This window comes from Pan paniscus, chromosome 17 (genome assembly GCF_029289425.2).
Source record: "Pan paniscus chromosome 17, NHGRI_mPanPan1-v2.0_pri, whole genome shotgun sequence".
Lineage (NCBI taxonomy): Eukaryota > Metazoa > Chordata > Mammalia > Primates > Hominidae > Pan > Pan paniscus.
In genome coordinates this window covers 34,015,584-34,030,804 of record NC_073266.2, presented here as the reverse complement: position 1 = coordinate 34,030,804, position 15,221 = coordinate 34,015,584, and the positions used below count along the sequence as shown (strand labels likewise).

General features: G+C 36.8%; 1 protein-coding gene across 14 annotated transcripts in view; it reads right to left on the bottom strand.

Annotated features, from left to right (window-relative positions):
* DLGAP1 (DLG associated protein 1) overlaps window positions 1–15,221 on the bottom strand; it is a 961,850-nt gene that overhangs the window by 914,054 nt on the left and 32,575 nt on the right. For 2 of the 14 annotated variants that reach the window (XM_055102769.2, XM_055102767.2), the window contains exon 2: window positions 7,267–7,388. The exons of the other annotated variants lie outside the window; for them this stretch is intronic. The gene's annotated coding sequence lies outside the window, so the exon portion shown is untranslated. The remainder of the gene's footprint in view (window positions 1–7,266; window positions 7,389–15,221) is intronic. 14 annotated transcript variants of the gene reach the window in all.

Sequence of the window (15,221 nt, the reverse complement as noted above, 5' to 3'; positions counted from 1 at the left end):
AGAGATGTCATCTTTACACAGGTAAATTAAATAAGTTCTAGCTAGATGAAAGCTAGATAATGAAAGAGGGAATTTGAATGTAAACTTTCTGGATTTAGTTATCTGTACAAAGGATATGCTTACTGATCCTCATTACTGACTCCACTTGCAAGTAGAGTAGCAGTAACTCAAAGCAGTCAACAGAACCTAGCATTGGCATTAGGCTTGGCTATGCTTCCTAGGAGCTCTCTGGGTCTCGGCAAATCCCTTCCCTCAATCATGTATCTAAAAGTATCTAACAGGCTGAGTGCGCTGGCTCACGCCTGTAATCCCAGCACTTTGGGAGGCTAAGGCGGTAGGATCACTTCAGGTCAGGAGTTCAAGACCAGCCTGGCCAACATGGTGATACCCAGTCTCTACCAAAAATACAAAAAAAAATTAGCTGGGAGTGGTGGCATGTGTCTGTAATCCCAGCTACTTGGAAGGCTGAGGCAGGAGAATTGCTTGAATCCAAGAGGGGGAGGTTGCAGTGAGCCAAGATTACGCCAGAGTGAGACTCAGTCTCTAAATAAATAAATAAATAAATAAGAAAAGTATCTAACAAGCACTCAACAGACATTTATTGTCCAACTCTCCTGCAGCAGGTGCTATCATACACTCTGGGGGTATGGAGATGAACATGAGTTTTGTCAAAGAATTTAGAGTTGAGTAAGATCATACGAATCCATAATCAAGTTTGGGCCTTAAAGTATTTGAGGTGTTGTGATAGATACTTTGAGGTGGTAGAAGAAAGATGAAAAAAAGAACAGTCAACTTTACAGAGAGGAGAAAGGGAGGCGAGTCAGGAAAGGCTCCAAAGAAAAGTTATTCTTGATCAGAGTCTTCCCAAAAGGGTTGATATTTATCAGGTGCATATTCACGGTAGTGGTTATAATGGTGTGCGTATTCGTGTGGGTGTGTTGCAGGGGGTGGGAGAACAGAGGTACTATGCCAGCCATAGAAAATACCATAAAAAGCACAGAACTAAAATAGTAGGCAGTTCACTATTGTTACTACATCCAACTGGAGGCTAAAATCAGCAGAAAAACCAGGGATTGAAAAGGTTTTTTTAATAAGCATAAGGCCAAACCAGAAACCATAAACGATAAACAAACAGAAAACCAAAAAAGAATATGTCAAAATTACAATAAGAGTTTAAAAACAATGGCGAGATATAAACATGACATTGGTATAAGGGAAATGGCATATGAGACATATTGGCATTTGGGACAGCAAAAGGTTTATAGTTGATAGAAATTGATAAAAGATGAGCAAACCAATTAAGAATGAATAAAACAAAATGTACAAAATTAATAATATGTCCATTATAAGTCTGCGAAAAATTCAGTCTCACTACTAAGGAAGAAATAAAAATTAAAGTAATAACATGTATTATTCATATATTAGATTGGCAAAGGTGATTCATTGTTAAAACTGTGTATCAGCCAAAGTGTAGAAAAATCATATACTCAAAAGCAGAGGTAGGTATATCATTGTCAAATAAGAATATTTCTGGGGTTAATTTGACAACATCTAGGAAAACGCTCTAACCTAGACTAGCAATTCCTTCTAGAATTTAAGCTCAATTGGCAAATGAAACCATTATACACACACACACACACACACACACGAACACACACACACACACACATTGTATTTTGTAGAAGCCAAAAAATAAAAACCCAAATGTCCAGCAATAGGTTATTTAAATAAATTATAATATTATGATATATCTACTACATGGAAACTATAAAATAATTTTAAAAATGGTAACTTAGGGTTTTGTTTTTTGATAAAGAAACTAGTTATTATAAAATATTAGGCAAGAAAAGGTGGTTACTGACAGTATTCCATTTTTCTAAGTTATAAAGAGAAAAATGATGCTGAAAAGAGAATGATACATGTGACTACAGTTAATATTTTTTATTTATTTCCCTCTTTTGCAGTTTCTATAATTCTTTTTTTCCAAGTAGATTAAAATATTTGGAAAACTTCCTATGTGGAAGGCAGTAAGCAGTAATATGCTATCTGCAAATTTGGGTATCTTACAGATAATGTGATGTTGAGAAATAGCAACCTTTTGGTCTTCTTATCTCTATCACAGAATTCACAAATCTTGAAAATAAAATCAACACATTTTTCTTTCTGAAGATAGTGAGGGATATAAAATTAATATCGATGAGAGACAACGTCTTTAGTTATTTCTGTTAAGCTTTATGCAGGTTAAAGTTTAACTGGTTCTTTGATTATCGCCGTTCTTACAGGAGTAAGATGGTATCGCATTGTGGTTTTGATTTGGATTTCCCTGATCATTAGTGATGTTGATAATTTTTTCATGTTTCTTGGCGATTTGTATATCTTCTTTTGGGAATTCTCTATTCATGTTCTTAGCCCAGTTTTTGATGGGATTGATTTTTTTTTTCTTACTGATTTGTTTGACCCTCTACTGGGTATCTACCCAGAGGAAAAGAAGTCCTTATTTGAAAAAAGATACTTGCACACGCAAGTTTGTAGCAGCACAATTCACAATAGCAAAATTGTGGAACCAAACCAATGACCATCAGTCAACGAGTGGATAAAAAGATCTCTGGTATATATATAGGATGGAATACTACTCAGCCATAAAAAGGAATGAATTAACAGCATTCGCAATAACCTGGAAGAGATCAGAGACTATTATTCTAAGTGAAGTAACTCAGGAACGGAAAACCAAACATGGTATGTTCTCACTGATATGTGGGAGGTACGCTATGAGGACGCAAAGGCATAAGAATGATACAATAGACTTCGGGTACTTGGGAAGAGTGGGAGGGGGGCAAAGGATAAAAGACAACAAATATGGTGCAGTGTATACTGCTTGGGTGATGGGTGCACCAGGTTCTCACAAATCTTCACTAAAGAACTTACTCATGTAACCAAGTACCACATGTACCCCAATAACTTATGGAAAAATAAAAAAAATTGGTAGAAAAATTCAATAAGTCTAGCTAGATTTTCAATATTAAAATAGTCAAAACAATCAAATAAAGTTAGCTTCCATTTTTAAAGCAGATTCTAAATAATTCCAAATAATATAGCATTCTGAGAATGATCAGAAGCATACATACAGGTACATACATATAAAGTATATATGCATGTATTAAGTATCCCATTTCCAAACGTTAAAATGGAATATGAAAGTATAAAACTATATATAACAGAACTCTCATACATTGCTGATGGAAGTATACATTGCTTAAAACATTTTGGAAAACTGTGTTTGCTATAAATGGAATTACATATACAGTATCCTCTGATCCAGCAATTTTATTTTCAGACATACAATTCCCCCCAAATATATATATATATATATAAAATCAAAAGGTGGAATCAAGAACATTCATAGCAACAAAAGCAATCAAAAAAGTTTAAGATAGTGACACAATGAGAACAAACTATTGCTATGCACGACAATATCGATGGATCTCACAATTATAACCAACAAAAGATGCTGTCCCACGTGACATGGTGTACCACAGAGAATCCCCACTTCAACCTGAGGTAATCGTTTCCCCAGCTCCAGGAGTTTTGCCTGCTGAAGGCTCATGCCTGACTTCCTCTGGCAAAAGCAGCAACCCTCCAATAAGTGGGTGATATGGGCCTGCCCTTTTGCCTCAATATGGGACATCTCTGGAGAACAGTCCTTACTCCAGAGCACCTCATGGGTTTGGCTGAGGCCTTTGGTGCAACTGCATCTTAGTTCAAATTCTCCCTCTGACCAACCTACTTCTCTCAGCCCCTTGGAGACGGTGTTGCCAAGAGGGCTCTCCAACAAATTTTTTTTTCATGCAACTCTGAGTTTCACAGTCTGTTTCCTGGAGAACTCAAGAAAAGAGGGTTGGTACAAGGAATAGTCCAAGCATCACCCACCACACAGCTAACAATGGAGACCCATCATCAGTAGAGAACTGATAGCCCCTGGGATGAGATAATGGTACAGTTATTAAAACTTTTAATGGCAGAAAATACACTGGAGGATACAACATCATGGCTGTTTGCAAGGTTTGGGTGGACTCATAATTACAGTAATGGGATCAGATGGCTCTTGCTTAGGGTATAGCAGGCAGAGAAAGTCAATGAAAAACTGAAAGCAGCAATTTAGAGCAAAGTGAATAGATCAGAGCGAGTCAATTTCTATTTTCCATTGCTGCATAACAAATCACCCCCAAAACTTTGTCTTAAAATGCCATTTTATTATCTTTCATAATCTGGAGGTTGATGGGCTCAGCGAGGCAGCTTTTCTTCTCCACGTGAGATTGGCTGGAGTCATCTGAAGGCTCCATATTCTGCAACAACCAATATGGTTCACTCATGCGGCTGGCATTGGATTCTGGCCGTAGGCTAGGATATCAGCTTAGGATTTTGACTGGAGCACCCAGTCCTCCTTCATGTGACCTCTTCATGTTGCTTGGGCACCTAACAGCATGATGGCTGGGTTCCAAGAGGAGAAAGAGAAATCTGCCAGTCCTTTAATGGGCTTGGAAGTCCGAGAACATAACCATCACTTCTGCCACATTTGATTGATCACAGCCTGTCAAAAGTCCACCTCAGGTTCAAGGGGAGCAAAAAATAAGCTCAATTTCTGGATGCGACATGCTCATATAGGGAGAATGTCAGGGGAGTTAAAGCGGGGAAGGACATCCTTATCTTGTAAGACTAACTACTACAGTCTCCTTGGTATCGTGTAAAGATACTCATTTCCTATAGTCAGATGCAGAATAGGCTGATGATAAGGCTCAGGGCTTAACGATAAGGGAAACTGGACATCTCAGCCAGCCCCAGCAAGTCAGCTGTGCCAAGGCCTGGTCCTGTGTTAGTGAAGGGGGGACCGTGAGATTTGCAGTATCTCAATGGATGCACTTGAAAATCTCTTATCACGAGATTCCCCAGAACCTCCTGGGCCTAAACAAGTGCCCCACTCCACTCTGTTAAGGCTATCATCTCTGCCTGGCATAAACATGATGCAGAGGGCTCTGCCTTGCAAGATAGCAAGTGCCCTCATCAAGATATAGTCAGCTTCTCCTCCAGGCTGCCAGACAAATAACTAGGTCAGGTAACAACATAATCCAGCTGGATAAGTGCTGGCTCTGCTAACAGAGAAGGGTGTTTACACTGAAGGAGCTGTGGCACCTGCCCAACATGCATGGCTAGAGCTGAGAGGATGGGTTCAGGGTCTAGGACCAAGTACGGAGAAACATAAAGTTTAATAAGGAACAGCTTATTGACATGGGAACAACCACCTGTTATACAGGATTTAACGCTTAAAAAGGACACCAGAAGACAGAATTCATGTTGCTAAGGTGGCTCTCTGAAATTTGGAGGTGGCAATGGTCCAAAGCAAGGCCAGCAACAGAAAAAGAAAAAGAAAAACATACAGAGAAGTGAACACGATAGAGTATAGATTCCAGGATACACAAAGGCCAGAAAACCCACCAGGTCCCCACACTCTGTCCTGGATAATACATGATTTGCCAAAGTCCTAAGAAATGTGCTGCCTAGACATGCACAGGCAATGCTGCGATGCTCAGTGGTGCTGCCTTTTTAGGTGATGGCAGATCGGAGGGGACGCTATTACAGAGCGTCAAGCCCATGATATTCACAAGGAGGCAGGGAAGGATATGTCTGGCATCAGGTAATTCACTGGGGCGTTTTTGATACTCCCTGCCCAACTGTGATGGAGTATGGAGAAGTGCCACAGCCTGAGACAGGCATGGTGTTCAGATGGAGATCTGGATCACTTTACCTCGTTATCCATCTAGACAAACAGAGATGCTAACAGAGGATGTGGGGAATCTAGTATTGGTAGGAGAGAAAGGACATGAGGAGGAGCAGTGCAGCCCAGAGACCAGCTGCTGCAGCTAGGGATTCATTCCACTCCCTGGAGGAACTCTTCCCCATGAGATTAAATGAAGCAAGTGGATCCCAACAGCCCGGCAGGTGGACTATAGCACATGCAAGTGCACCTCCTCCATCCCCTCTCCAAGACAGAGATGGTCAAGGCCTGGCCCCCTTGCTCATTTGTGCCATGAAGCTCCGAAGTCCTGTGTGGGCCTGGATAAGGACTCTGGGGCAACTACATCTCCATTCAATTCCTCCTTCTGACAGAACCTCCCTCCCCTACTCCCTTACGGGCTATTCTGCCACGAGGGCTCCCCAGTCAACTTCTTGTTTGTCAATCTCCATCTCAGGATTGAATTCTAGGAAAGTTAATCTTAGTCAGAAACCAAACACAAAAGGACACACACAGTATAATCATTATTTCCATAAAGCTCAAACATAGGCAGAAATAAAATCTAGTGTTAGGTATTAGGACGGGGTTTCCTTTGTAGGAAGGCAGTGGCTCAAAGGAAAGATAAAAGGGTTTCTGGAGAAATAATAATGTTCTCTTTCTTATCTGGGGGTTACTGACATGGATATAAATTCTGAAAATTCATCAAGCTGGGCCATCATGATTACAGCATTGCCACACTTTATTTATATACTCTATACTTCAAGAAAACGGTTTTTGGAAACTGATATTTCACAGTCCTTCTTAACAATTCAGAAATAATTTCACTTTGAGGTGGCACGAGGTCATCAAATTAAATATGAATGACCGTCCCTCATCCTTAGGCTCTGAATCCAACAGGCTGCATTCAATGCCAGACTGAGACACTGACTATGTGAAGCTGGTCAAATCTTCAATTCAGTGAACTTAGTTTCTTCATCTCCAATGTGAATGAAAAGTGATTACTAAATAAGATAATCCATTTAAAGAACATATAACATTGCTAAAATAGAATACAAACATTATTCAATAATATGGCAACTACCTGCATCAGGAAAATAAGATAGAGATAAAAGTAAATTTAAACTATTTATATGAAATGTCTTGGAAGTGCTTTGCAAAATAAAGATGAAATTGTTTTGTTTTACACATAACAATAAATAAAAGTTACTTGATAGTTTAGATTTGGTGTACATAGAATAATTGTATTTATATGATGCTTAGCATATAAATAAGCAATGTCATTATGACATAATTTGGTCTGTTATAAGAATCATGATAAGGGCTGGGCATGCTGGTTCATGCCTGTAATCCCAGCACTTTGGAAGGCTGAGATGGGTGGATCACTTGAAGTCAGGAGTTGCAGACCAGCCTGGCCAACATAGTGAAACCCAATCTCTACTAAATAAATACAAAAATTAGCCAGACATGGTGGCACACACCTGTAATCCCAGCTACTCGGGAGGCTGAGGCAGGAGAATCACTGGAACCCGGAAGGCAGAGGCTGCAGTGAGCCGAGATCATTCATGCCACTGCACTCCAGCCTGGGCAACAGAGCAAGACTCTGTCAAAAAAAAAAAAAAAGAATCATGATAAGTAATGTAGTAATATAGAGACTACATTCTCTCTCAGCAAAGTGAGAATAGGTGGCACCTTCATATTGTCAAATGAACATGGTTTATAAAATTTGATATTCTTATATTTGAATTCTGACTTTGCCAATTACTAGCAGTGTCAATTTGCATAAGTTACTTATCTTCTGAATCTTCAGTCCTTAATTTCTGAAGGAAGATGATGTGCTCATTCTACAGGACTTTCGGTGATATTATACAAAACAAATTGTGTTTAAAACATTGGGTCAATTGAAATATATATATATATATATACACACACACACACACACACATATATATATAATGACTGTTGATATTAGAGGAACAATCTATAATCAATGAGTAGTTTACAAAGTGAATTTAAATCAAATACTGTTTCTCATACTCTATAAACCTTAGCACCCAGAGCAAACACTTGTATAATATATTATCAGTTAGTATTTTTGATGGATAACACACAAATTGTATGAAAATGTAATACACAATTGAAAAATGAAAAGTATCATGTTCTGGACAACTTTCTTAATTAGTATCTTAAAATCTGAGTCACTGAATTGATTTGGCACATGTGATATGACAATGTTTATAAAATAAAAGCTACAAAAATACTGTGGTGTTTGTAATATTAAAATTTATTACTTGCCTTATAAAATAAACATTCAAAAAATGAAAAATTGTTAAATCGGTAAGACTTGCATGCAATGAATCAGGTTACAGATTTGTAAAGTTCATTAGAACATAATTCCTCATACTGAATTGCCTTTTAACAGTGGATTCAGCTCAAGTTTCTAAAAACAAATATTAACTTTTTTTACTATAAATTTGGTTCACTTACTTTCTACTGTTAATAAATCAGCTTTGTGGAATGTAAATGGTATAGGTTTTGCACTTCAGCTGGTATAGATTCAAAAATCCAAAAATCGGCTCTGTCACTTACTAACTTTATGTCTTGGGCTAAGTTTTTTTACTCTCTGAACCTTAGTGTTTTCATCTGTAAAATGGGATTATCATGTGCCTCAGAAAGTCATTGTGAAGAACAGAAACAATGTCAGGGAAGAATCTAACACACTGAAATACAACTGGAATTCAATAAAGACAGGGTGTTTACATCATGCTATTTGCATTATTAATTATATTGGTAAGTGCCTGAGAATTGGTTTTAGTTTTTCAGAACTTGTGAGTCCTCTTTCTCTCTCTCCCTCTCATTTGATCGCTTTGAGGTTTCACAGTAGAATATAAAACTGCAGTCCTATTTATTATGTTTATGCTCTTCAATAAACACATTGCAGTATTTCAATTCTGGCACTAGTATCTTGGCAAGCATTCTGGCTAGAATATATTGTATGCTTCAGAACCTAAATGTGTAGTGACATATTAATACATCATGAAATTCAACAAAGATTCAGTGGCCTTTAAGGAAGAACAAAGAATATGTTCACACTGCATCATACAATATTATCTATCCTGTCATTATTTATTTTCAAGCATCCTGGCAATAGTGTCCTTTGTGGATCAATTATAATAGTTTCAAATTCCATAGATGAGCTTATACCAAGGTCAGATGATAATAGGTTGCTATTGAGTTATGCCTACATTAGAAGGGATTATCAAAATTGGCACATTTTATTAATAACAAATTTTACATTTTGAATTCCTTTTATTCATGAAAAATAAAGGAATTACAGGTTGACCTCAACCATTTTCTAGTTCAAGTAAGATATGCATCATAAGACATTTTAGAACAACATACACCATGAGCTTTTAAAAAGTATTAAAGATGTTTGGTTAATGAGAGAGTCAGAAGTCTATGAACTACCTGTGTATATACAAACCTCTACAACTCTAAATGCCCAAAGGCAAAGCTCATCTAACTTTCTATAAGATCCAATAATCTTAATATTTGTTTACTGCCAAAGAGGCTAAGAGATGTTGTTATCAGTTTTTGGAAGACCAATATGAGATGCTATAGGAAATATGCATTAATCAAAAAGTGCTCTTGGGCTTGCCTGTTTTCCAACCCATCACAGACAGAATGGCATGGGGGAAAAGAACACAGGCTCTACAGTCAGAAGACCTGCGTTCAAACACAAGTTCAGACACTGACTAGGTTCACTTTCACTTTTTATTTTTCTCTTTCTTAAGTCCTACAAAATGAAATATAACAAAACTAAACTGAACTTTCTGTCACTCTGGGGCTTGATATATATATTCATTAGTGTGAGGGTCAGAAGTCAGGAGCATAGTGTGTTTATTCCTTATTGCAGTCATTCTATACCCATTGAAGGAAGTCAACCCTGGTCTTGTTCAAGGAGTCTGTAAGATCAAAACTATTTTTGTAATATTACTAAGATGCCATTTCCATTTTTCACTCTCCCTCATGAGTTTGCAGTGGGATTTTCCAGAGGTTTTATGATGTGTGACTGTGACATGGCAACCCACTGGTTGCAGAGAATCCAGCTGTGTGGTCTCTTAAATCAGGCAGTAAACAGATTTGGAAAATTATAAAACAATCACTAAAATATTTATCACTAAATATATTTTGTTCTAGAAATAGATTTAATTTTCAAAAAATGTTTTGTTAATAAATAATGGGTTTATTATTATTTTAAAATGAATTGATAAATACTTAAAAATATTTCGGTTGTATTTCTAATACAGTAAATATGGGGTTTTCAATAATTGTTGAGTGTAAACAGGTCCTGAGACAGAAACATTTGCTTACTGCTGTCTTTAGTGTAATGATTTAGTAAAAAATAAGAGTTCTAGAGACTTCTAGTTTTCACTTTAAGGTAAGGAAAGCTGGGAAGAGATCTTTCCCTCACTTACAATGAAAAGCTGGAGAAACTGAAAAATATCATAAACCTATTGGAGAAAGTTTAAGTAAAGTGTCCAGAGTGAAGGGCAACTAACACTGCCTCTCTTGGGCACAGGAAAAAACCAATTTCAGCTGAGGGAAGAAAACAGAAAACAAAACAAAACAACTTAACCCTGGGGAAGATAGGCAGATTCTGGGCTGAGAACTACAGATGGGAAGGGGCAGGAGAACTAAGGAAGCCACACTTCAATATTGAGGGACACACTGTCTGTCTAATAGTGTGGTGAAATGAGAACAACAGAGAACACTCCGCTGCTGCCACTTCTCACTGCCAAGCTAAGATATCTTAAGTAATCCACAGTGCTGCTTGGAGAGAAACACAAGTGTGGAAGGAGACCTTCTCTAAGGTTCAGTGCAAAGGAAAGACTTAAAGCTGGCGATAGAGCAAGCATTGAGAGAAAACAAAACAAAACACGTTTGACAACCCAGCCTCAATCCTAAAAACAAGTTGTTACTAGAGGAATTTGAAACCTGTGGTATACTGAGTGAAATAACAATTATAACACACTTCACACCTAACCCAACTCCTAACTAGTTTTACTCAAACCCCTGCACTAAAGGCCCAACAGAGGGAAAGGCATGTCCATTACTAGGCAGAAAAAACTGTTAACTTCAGTTTCCATTGAACTACAGAAGGTGTCCAATTTTCAACAGCAATAAAAACATAAAGTATATAGAAAGGCAAAAAGTAAAAAACAGAAACCACCAACACACTCCCAACAGACAAAGTAAGCAGCAAAACCAGACTCAACTATGACACAGATGTTGGAAGTAACTGATAAGGAATTTAAAATAACTATGATGAAAATGTTAAAGGATTTAACTGAAAAGAAGGATATGATAAAAGATCAGGTTGGAAGTTCAGCAGAAAGCCAGAAACTATAAAAAAATCAAATGAAAATGTTAGAACTGAATAAAACCACTGTAACAGAGACGAAGAATGCTTTCACAGCTTCATTAGTAGACTCAACATAGTTGAAGAAAGAATCAAGGAATTTGAAGATAGATCAATAGAAACTACTCAAATAGAAATATATAGAGAAAAATGTTTGGAAAAAATGCAGCAGAGTATCCAAGAGAGGTGAAAAAATATCAAATGGTCTAACTGACATGTAAATAGAATAACAGAAAGAGAAGAGAAACAACAGGGCAGAACAAACATTTGAAGAAATCATGGCTGTGAATTTTTAAAAATTAAAGACAAACACCAAACTACAGAGCCAAAAAAAAAAAAAAAAAAAAGAAAACCTCAGAGAGCGCAAAGCATGATAGATAAAAAGCAAACAAAATCCACCCAGGTATATCATATTCAAACTGCTAAAAACAAAGGACAAAGAGGAAATCTTGGAGGCAACTATAGAAAAAGATACATTACATGCAGAAGAACAAAGATAAGAACTATAGCAGACTTGTAGCTAGAAGACAATGGAGTGCTAAAAAAAATGTGAATTAAGAAAATATTTTGAAGTGTTTTTCAAAAATGAAGAAGTAATATGTATTAGTCTGTTTTCATGCTGTTTATAAAGACACACCCAAGACTGGGCAAATTACAAAAGAAAGAAGTTTATTTAAAACCATCAGATCTCGTGAGACCCATTTACTATCATGAGAACAGCATGGGAAAGACCCACCCCCATGATGCAATCATCTCCCACTGGGTCCCTCCCACAACACGTGGGAATTATGGGAGCTACAAGATGAGATTTGGGTGGGTACACAGTGCCAAACCATACCATAATAACAAAGAAAAACTGAAATAATTAATTGCCAGCAGACCTACCCTTCAAAAAGTGGTAAAGGAAGTTCTATAGGCAGAAAGAATATGATAGCAAACAGGAACTTCAATCTACACAAAGAAATAAAGAGTGCTGAAAATAGAATCAATGAATGGAAAATAAATTTTTTTCATATTTTAATTGCGCTAAAATATAACTGACTCTCTAAAGCCAAAATGGTACCAACATATTGTATGTTTGTAGCATATTTCAATGTTAAATTTATGAAAATAATAAGATAAAGGATGGGAGGGAAATTCAGAATATATTATTTAAGGTCCTTACATAATGCAGCAGTGGGATTATAATATTTGTAGGTAGACTCTACTTGATATTTATTGCAAATCACAGAGCAAACACTAAAAAATTAACAAAATTCAGTAAATAATATAGGGGAAAAATAGAAACATAAAAATGCTAAATTTTTACAAGAAGTAAGTAAAAGAGAAAAGAAACAAACAACAGGTAAGACAAATAGAAAACAGCTAACATAGATGGCAAAAAAAATCAAAACCCAAGTATATGCTGTCCACAAGAAACACACTTTACATATGTACAGACAGGTCAAATAGATACAGACAGCTTAAAAATAAGTAGATGGAAGAAGTTAAAGCATGGAAACACTAACCCAAGAAAGCTAGGGTAGCTATGCTAATAGGTAAAGTAGACTTCAGGATGAGAAATATTATCAGTGATAAATAAGGATACTATGTCTTGCAAAAAGAGTCAATTCTCTAAGAAGACATAACAATTGTAAATATGTACCCTAGAGCTTTAAAAGATGTAAAGCAAAATCTGATAAAAATGAAAACAAACAAATCTGAATTTATAGTTAGAGACTTCAACACTTTTCTCTCATAATTGACAGAACAAGTACATAGTAAATCAGTAAGGATATAGAACACCTGAGCAATATTATCAACCAACTCAGCATAATTCACATTTATAGACCACTCCTCCCAACAACAGCAGAATACACAATCTTTTCCATTGGACATGAAACATTCACCAAAATAGACTGGCTATATTCTGGCTTATAAAAATCTCTTAACATTTTAAAATAATATAAAGTCAAGTTCCTACTTTATCTTTCATTTCTACTTATAGTTCTCTCTCTCTTTCTCCTCACCTCAGTGGTCAGTCAATGGGTCCCTGAGCATTGGGCCCCATCATTGGCTCTGTCCTCACCTAAGTTCTCTCCCTAGGAAGACCTCATCCATACCCAAGGATTTAGTTATTGCTATGCACTGATAAATCTCAGATTCATAATTTTGCCTAATATCACACTACTGGACTGTAGACTACTAGACAGTTGCTCTCTGGATAGTTTATTGGCACCTCAAACCCAACATACTATTGCTAAATTCAACATCTTGTTCCACTTCCTTAATTACCTACCATGGTGATTCATATTTCCCTCCATTAAGATATTTAAGCCAGAATTGTGCATCTTATCATTTATCACCTCCACATGAAATCAACCATGAGGCATTATTGATAAGGTACCCTTAGTATCTCTCTTTCCACTCCGTCTGTTATACATGATGATACATATATATCTGATGATTCTTGAGAATTTGGTTCAGAGATTTTTCCCTTGAAACTATTATTAGTATCTTCAAAAACAGTGAAGTCTGTATAGCACTGTATTAAATTCCTGGAGCTGCTGTAACAAATTATCACAAATCAGGTGTCTTAAAATAACAGAAAGTTATACTCTCCCTCTTCTTGAGGCCAGAAGTCTGAACCAAGGTGTTGGTAGAACCATGCTCCCTCAGAAGGCTTTTGGGGAGAATCCTTTCCTTGCCTTTTCCAGCTCTGGTGGCTGTCAGTATTCCTTGGCTTGTAGCCACATCTCTCTCTCTCTCTCTGCTCTGTCTTCACTTCACCTTCTCCTCTATGCATCTACCTCAAAACTCCCTCAATCTTTCAACTCTAAGGATACATGCAATTACACTTAAGGCCCACACAGAGAATCTAGTATAGTCCAGTGTAAACCTCTTTTCAAGATCATTAATTTAATCACATCTTTGCCATATAAGGTAATGTTCACTCTTGCCGTACGAGTTGATATCGACAGGTTCCAGGATTAGGACATGAACATGTCTTTTAGGGGATTACTATTCAGCCTACTACAAGCAGTCTGTCATATATTGAAAATAACATCCACAGTTCACAAGACTATGGAGTTAAAGAGGATTCATACACGTTTGAAAAAATTTAAATTAGCATGATGTCTTCAGAGAACATTTGGCAAAGTCAAGCAAAAGTCTTGGAAAAAATGTGCATATTGCCTTTATAGTTTTTTAGTTTTTATTTTTATTTTTTGGGGGATGGAGTCTCACTCTGTCACCTAGGCTGGAGTGCAGTAGCGGGATCTTGGCTCACTGCAACCTCCGCCTCCTAGGTTCAAGCAACTCTCCTGCCTCAGCCTCCCGAGTAGCTGGGATTATAGGCACCCGCCACCATCACATTCAGCTAATTTTTTTGTAGTTCTAGTAGAGACAGGATTTCACCACGTTGGCCAGGCTGGTTTTGAACTCCTGACCTCAAGCAATCTGCCTGTGTCAGCCTCCCAAAGTGCTAGGATTACAGGTGTGAGCCACCATGCCTGGCCTGCACATTGCCTTTAGCACAGCAATGACAATTTCAGAACTCTAGCATAAAAATATTTGGTTCATATGTGAATGTGCAAGTGTGTTCACCGCAGTCTTTTTTATTTGAAAAGAAAGGTTGAATCTAGTATAAAATGCCCAATAATGGGGGCTTACCTGAGGCTTAATTTATAATATATATATAAACAAATGTATATATAAAAATATATGTACACACATATAGTATATTTATACAATGACATGATGTGTAGCCATTAAATTTGGTAATATAATGCCATGTTTACTGACATATAAAATAATTCACCATATTGTCAAATAAAAAGTTTATAAAATGGTATGTGTAGTATAATAACATTTTAGTAAAAATATGTATTTAAAACAATCTGGATAAATTGATCCCAAAAATATTAATACTGGAATTGTATCCAACTCATTTTTACCTATGGGTTTAAATGTTGTGCAGTGAGTTTATTTACAATATTTTAAAATAACTAAAAAGTGAATATATTTGTTAAACAC